The 7890-nt window shown below is 30.6% G+C and overlaps 1 pseudogene; it reads right to left on the bottom strand.

Annotated features, from left to right (window-relative positions):
• Positions 1 to 243: 243 nt before the first annotated feature.
• LOC112940247 (small ribosomal subunit protein eS27w-like) lies at positions 244 to 580 on the bottom strand (annotated as a pseudogene).
• Positions 581 to 7890: the final 7310 nt, after the last annotated feature.

Here is a 7890-nt window from a genome sequence, read left to right as displayed (position 1 = left end):
TATGCATAAGCAATGACATATTAAAAAATGAAGAAATATTTCACACATACTTTAGAATTATCACACAACGATATACAACTCTAAACATATAACACATATGATGCAACTTTTTTTTTTGAGCAAACATGGATAGAAGATTAATTACTTCAAAATGTGTAAAGATTAATAAGATGGACAGTATTATAGTCAAAATGCCATAAAAAATACTATGCAAAGGAAAAGTTCTCTTGACCAACTCATTCTTTAAAAACCTAGTTTAAAATAGCATATCTTAAAATCAGCTCTAGCAAGTATCAACCAAGACCACATATCCTTCTCTTTAACCCTAAAAGAGCATTGGTCAATAAGTTTTTGCGCGACCACCAGTTGTTTGGCATAGCACTTGCTGGCAAATGGGGCATGTAACCACGGTTTGCGAGTGACTGAAAATTATTGTTATTTGAAAGCAACCTTGACATTTGACACTTATAAAATTAGAATTAGGTGATTGGACAAAACGCTTTATCTTGTGTTTTTGCTTCTCAAACTCAGTATGAGGGTGGAGTGAATCAGTGTCATTTGAAATCTTTGGAATATCCATATTGTGTTGGAGCTTTTGTAGGACAACACATGTTGCAAGTTGCTTCAAGAAAAAATCCTAATCTCTATTCCTTATTTTTATAATGCAACATATTTATGTATAAAATAGTAACTAACACTGTATTATGAATAAATCACGACTTGTGTATCAAGAAATCAAAAATACTAATTCACAATACAAAACAACTTATCTAGTACATTTTTTACAAGATCCTTGTACCAAAAATTGAAGTTGTACTTTACTTTATATTTCACTATTACAAAGATGAAAGCTGCTTTACGAGTACTGTTTTTCTCAACTTCGACAGGTACAATTCTACCGGATGTAGCATCAAAATAATGTATCTCTCCTGTCATCTTGTCTCTTGTTTCAGTGATGGATTTGAGATTCAATTCAGTTGTAATAGCAGTTTCAGATTTATAAAAGAAATTGTTTTTCCAACAACTATTCAATCGCTATTACATCATTCATAACTCAGATTGATCACCTAAAATCTAAAAAATCTAAAAGAAAATCGATAAGTCATCATGTAGAAGTCGTCATGGATTTTCTATTTTGGATATTTTATGATCTGGGATAGATGGAGGAGAAGAAAATTTGAATTTCGAATTCTCTGAATCTGTTAGGGATAGGAATAGATTGATATCAATTTCTTTTGCGTGATTTGTGGACTGATAATTAATTTTACATTTAAATTCCTTTTTAAGCGCAACAGTCAAATTATTTAATGTATCGGACGCTATGTACCGGTTGACTATAAGACTGGGCAACGGAACGGGACGTACCGGTACCGTTCCGGTACCGTTCCGGTTCGTTCCGGTTCGTCCCGTTTCGGTTGCCTACGGGACGGGCCGGGATATTCTAAACCGGTACACGGAACGGGACGGAACCGTAGTTTCGTACCGGTGTACCGGTACCGGTTCATCCCGGTTCATTCCGGTTCCGGTCCGGTCCGTTCCGGTTCCGGTCCGGTTTATTTAATATATATTAATTTTTTTATATTTTATATTTTATATAATTTATATTTATATTTTTTATAAATTATATTTTAAAATTTAAATTTTTTCAAAAATCCCGCCTGCCCGCCCTGCCCGCGCCTGCCCGCCCTGCCCGCGCCTGCCCGCCCCTGCCCGCCCTGCCCGCCCTGCCCGCCCTGCAGACTGCAGACTGCAGTCTGCATAAAGCACTGCAGGCTGCAGCTGCAGCCCCCCCCCCCCACCCCCCCCCACCCCCCACCCCCCCCCCCCCGCCCCAAACGGAAAAATTAAAACGGCTAGTTTTTTTGTTGTATAAATTAGAGTTGTGTGTAAAAAAAATTTTATTTACAAGTTTACAACTTACAAATATAATCTGAGTATTTGAGAGAATATATATTTCCAAATTACATTCATATTTATAAGTATAAGTGTATAACTTATATCATTTGGTCATTTGGTGTATTTCGGAGGAGGAATCTTCTTCAAATTTCAAGTTTCGACATCAATATTTTAATTTTCATTATAATCGTTTGTTCTTATACAAACGTTTGGTAACTTCGTTCCACTCTCTAATCTTATATTTATTTTTTGTATTTATTATTTAACTTGTAAGTTGTTCTTGTTAAGTTTCGTATTTTATAATTTATAATTTTATATCATGGAGTCTTCTAAAAAAAGTGGAAGTAAAAAAGGTCTAGTAGAATCAGTAAAAAAATTAGTTAAAAAAACTAACAAAGGTGCTAGTTCGTCTAAATCTAAAATTCCTCTTGTTAGAATAAATACAGATGAATTTACGCATGTGAATGAAACTAGTTTTTCCCGTCCCGGTCCTATAAATATTAATTCAGATAGTCCGACTCCCCATGAACTCTATGAAAGATATTATGGTATTAATCAAGAAAATGAAGAAGTGGAAACGGATGAACAATTAAATTTAGATGAAGAAGTAGATTTAGATGATACACCGACTAGCCCCGCCGCCGACCTCAATACAGTCAATAGTATAGGTATTGAAGCTCCACCTCCGGTTGGAACTACTCGTCCCCTTATTATTCCAACTAGAGGTAAGACCAAGGTACAACGTTCTTTAAAATCACATGTGTGGAAATTTTGTTATTTGAATGAAGAAAAAACTTTTAGTATATGTAATCTTTGTAAACAACATTTTAAATATACATCTGGTGGGACGGGAGGTTCAACGGGGGGATTAAAAAAACATTTGATTAACAAGCATAGTAAAGAGTGGTTTGCATATATGTCTTCTCTTGAAGTTGGTGGAAATTGTAATGTTGAAGAATCGGTTAGAGGATCAAATATGGTTCAAAGTGAGTTAAATACTTCGAACCCAAGTGGTCCTCTTACACATCGAACCTATAACAAGGATCGTGATCGTGAAAACTTTGCAAAAATGGTTGTTGTTTGTGGTTTACCTTTTAGTTTTGGAGAACATCCGGGTTTTATTGCTTATATTCGTGAAACATATAATCCTAGTTTTCAAGGTTTATCAAGAAGCATGGTAAAAAGAGATATTTTCGAATTTCAAGAAAAACATTGTCAATATTTACGTGCCTATTTTGAACTAATGGATTGTAGAGTTGCTATTACTACTGATATGGGTCGTAGTCCTAATGGTTTTGATTATTTAACTGTTACTGCGCATTGGATCGATTATAATTGGAATTTACAAAAAAGAATTATTGGTTATAAAATTTGTCAAAAGAAAAAAACCGGAATTTATATTGCTACTACTGTGTTGGAAATTTTAGATTTTTTTGGTCTTTGTGATAAAGTCGTTAGTATTACTTTAGATAATGCCTCTGCTAATTTAAATGCTATTAATTTGCTAGAACCTAGACTTTGTCCTATTAGTAAATATGCTTTTCATGTTAGATGTGCCGCGCATATATTAAATTTGGTTGTTAGTGACGGTGTGAAATTATTTGAAAATAGTTGTGATAAAATTGATAATGCTTGTTTTTATATTTTTCATATGAATAGTAGTAGTAGAATTAATCAATTTAAAGAACTTTGTAATGCATTTAAACTTCCGTTTAGAAAAGTTCCGAAGCATGTAAAAACTAGATGGAATTCCTTTTATGATATGCTTGAAGTTGCTTATGCATATAGACAACCTATTACTACGCTATTTAATAATCATAATGCTTATCCTGAATTTAAAATTAATGATAGTGATTGGGATGAAGTAAATGAACTTAGAATATTTTTGAAATCATTTTATGATGCTACTAAAATTTTTTCTGGAATATATTATCCTACTATTTCTGAAATTTTAATACACATATGTGAGATTTCATCTATTTTTTCTGAATATAAAACAAATACTTTATTCACCTCTGCTATTGAAGTTATGATTACAAAATTTAAAAAATATTTTTTTCCTATTCCTCAAATTTATTTAACTGCACTTCTTTTCAACCCCGAATATAAAGAATATGGTACAAAAGCTTTAGTTGAATGCATTTATCAGAATTTAGATATTCAACCTGAAGAAGAACCTGATTTGGTAACATGTCAAAATAGTATAAAATACTTTGCAAAAGAAATGTATGATAAATATTCATTCTTAGATAATGTTGAAAATCCTCAAACGTCTACAAATCAAGTAGGTGCTCATGGACGAGTGAAACATAAACTTGGTCTTGACTCTTCTAATAAATGTGAATTTGTTAAATATCTTGAACAGGGTACAGATGATATTACAAACGATAATGGTATACCGGAACTATTGAACTGGTGGAGAAATCGTGGAGCTCAATATCCAAAACTTAGTAGGATGGTGAAGGATGTGCTTGCAATTCAAGGATCATCAGTAGCTTCGGAGGCAGCTTTCAGCGCGGCAAGATTTCAAATTGGAGACCACAGATATTCGTTAGCAGAAGACAGCCTGGAGATATCAGTGTTATTTAGAGATTGGATAAATGCTGAGCGTAGAAATCAAGGACTTCCAAAGTTAGATAGTCAATTTGAACTTTTCATAGATTCAACTATTGGATGTGGTAGTGACGATGGCATCGAAATTCAAGATCGTCAACGAGCTTTACCAAGACCAGAAGTTGATCACAATCAATCCCTAGCTGAGTTAGAAAGAGGATTTACGGGACTATACAACTATTAGTATTACATTCGAGACATAGTTGAAACAGAACCCTTCCTAGAAGGTGGCTGCGTAAGCTATGTACTCTACTAATAGTTGTAAATTGAAATTGTAATTTGTTACAAATTTAAATAAATTAAATTGATATTTTTTAATTTTTGTAATTTAATTTACTTTTTTTAAATTACAAATTTTATTTATTTAATATTTACAAGATACAAGTTATAAATATAACTTATAAAATAAATATTAATAAATATAAGTAATAACTTATAAAGTATAAACTTCAAAAGATTTAAATTTTGAAAACTTTATTAGATTACTTGCAAACTTAACAATAATAAAAAAAAATTAATAAAATATCTTTAAAATAAACTTAAGTTAAAAATTATAGTATAAATTTAAAAACTATTAATTTATACTTAAAAAATAAAAAAATTATATTTTCGTAATTTAAAAAATATCGTCCCGTTAATCCCGTCCCGTTCCATCCCGGTCCGTTCCGGTTCATTCCGGTTCCGTCCCGGTATATAGTGGAACGGGACGGAACCGATGAACCATCCCGGTAATTCCGGTCCGGTTCATCCCGGTACCGGTCAAAATTCCGGTCAACGGATTCCGGTCCGGTCCGGTACCGGTTCATTCCGGTCCGGTGACCCGGTTCCGGTCCGTTGACCAGTCTTAGTTGACTATAATGTAATGCTACAATTTTTAAGGAATTCTTGTAAAATAGAAAAGAGTAGGGATAGAATGTAATTTAGGTTTTACACTATGAGATATATGTAAGTTATACATAATTTTAATATATTGTTATTTTTTATAATCACAATTTGAATTTCAATTCATCATATCATATACTTTTACAAGTGGGAAGATTTTAAGTTCAAAGTGAAATTATGAAAATGCCTTTCACTTATTTTTTAATTAAAATAATTTAAAATTTAAATCAATAAATACAATTAGACTAGAAAAAAAATATATGATCAGATGCTCAACTTATCATTTTTAAATTTTTTAATGACTTTAATGGTTAATTATTATAATTATATTAGATAATTGTTCCATCAAATAAACCCAAAAGCCGCTAATATTTTCAGTTTAACGGAACTCAACAATCGAGTCCTTTGTGTACTAAAATACACCTCCTTTCTTCCTGTTCTTTCTCCAATTCTTATTCCTTGCGACAAGTCATGAATTCATCATTTACAAATGATGTATATGTGAGTACTTAATCTGAAAAGTTGAAATTTACTCTTGATCTATGACTAGTTTCTTTCAATAAATATAGTACGTAATCTTTATTAAATAACACATGTGTGATGTGCTCTTATTTTCCCTCTTTATCAGGGCATACACGCTATAATTTTTAATTGGTATTTTACGACATAACAATTGTGTACCAGGTATCATCTCATGTGTTACAAGTTTTCAATTTACGTCTCTTATTTTGCCAATTTGATGGTAAAATTAAGATTGTGTAGAGGAACATGAGCTCTAGAACATGAAAACAATCCACTACCGACAACCATTGGCAAGCAGAAAAAAAGGATAATTGAAAGTCCAAATTTAGTTGTAATTTTCCTTTGCTTTTCAGTTTGGTCATTCTTGGATTTTCTCTTCTTAAAAATGTGATATGACACCTTTTTATGTTCTAAAAAATTATTCATCTTTTTTCTCCTTATAAAATTAATTGAAATGTGAAGTAACTTTTTTTTTTAAATAAGGATAAACATTGTTTTCTGAACAAGGATAAAAACTTTTCATTTTCTTGATTAAGAATTTATTTATTTTTTAAATTTTTTAAACTTTAATCGTCTAACTTAGGAAACATGACTATATATTTGATTAAAGTGAGAATTAGGTTTGCATAGTTCCTCTAGATTTAATAGTATTTTTAATTTATCTAATTACTTGTTTAATTGATATCTTAATATTCGTAAATTACATGTTTTTTTATATAATTATAACCTCCAAATGTTTAATTTGAAACTTTTGGTATTTCCGTGCTTTTATCTATATAAATTCATATATTTTTGGTTTTATGAGACCCCCTCCCCCAAAGATTATCCTTTGTAATATTTGATTATCAAAGTAGCGCAGCACTTATATTTTTTTTTTAATATTTGATTTATTCTTTAGTTTTACTCAATGAAGAAAACTCTACAATTTTAATTGGTTACAGAAGGCGTTGACAAAAATTTCAAAAAATTGTGTAAATTTTGTATTTGGTTTTCCTCTATATTGTTATGACTATTTTGTATTTCGTTTTCCTCTACAAGTTCAAAATTTATAAATGTTGTTTTTGTCACCCTTTTAAAAATTTATTTGTAATTGTTGTTTTATTACTAATAATGTATTTTCATATATACTTACTCGTTTTAATGGATCTATGAAAACTTGCATGGATCACACAAGCAACACACATACTCAGAAAGTAGAATTATTATAAGTGGAAGCTCCAAAGATGAAAAGTTGAATTATCATTTTACTCCTAGACTAAATTAAACATCTAATTAATTAAATAATATTATTTTAATCATTTTTTGAATTATAAGTTATTTATTAGAAAGAGAATGTGGAAGAACAAGAGCTAAAAATGATATCTAAAATTTTAAATATGTGACCTAGGAGACCCTTATACTTGACTCAGATTTTTAACTGAACTCTTATACTCACGATATTACCAACTGAATACTTAAAATCAATGGAAAACAATCTTTTATATCATTTTGACTTCACGTGCACTTCAAACACATAATAGAAATGACATGTCATGATCCATATCAGACTTTTAGTGATACATCACTTATTTTTACTTTATTTTAAGAAGTTTAAATTTATTTCTTTTCACTTATTTTTAACTTTAATTAAAATTTCCATTTTTTCTTTTTCACTCTGTTTCTTCCTCACTCTAACTTTATCATTGACTACTTCTCTCCATTTTTTTCACCAAATACTTCATTGCCATCTTATAATTTTATTCCTTACTCATTATCACTACCTTAAATAACTAAAAAATTATCATTGTTCTCCAAGTTTTCATCGTTCATAATTTTTTGTCATATTTTTTTTATCAAGGTCTTCATCCACCACTTGAACCATTGTGATCTGTTTCCTCCATTGATGTCAATGAAGCATACTAAAATAACTTCAACTTAATTTTACAAAGACATACAATAACATTCTTCACTCTTAAAAATAATCAGAACTCGATCATC

The sequence above is a fragment of the Solanum lycopersicum genome, chromosome 11, assembly GCF_036512215.1.
Source record: "Solanum lycopersicum chromosome 11, SLM_r2.1".
Classification (NCBI taxonomy): domain Eukaryota; kingdom Viridiplantae; phylum Streptophyta; class Magnoliopsida; order Solanales; family Solanaceae; genus Solanum; species Solanum lycopersicum.
The sequence above is the reverse complement of the archived record's forward strand: the minus strand, read 5'-3'. Positions and strand labels throughout refer to the sequence as shown.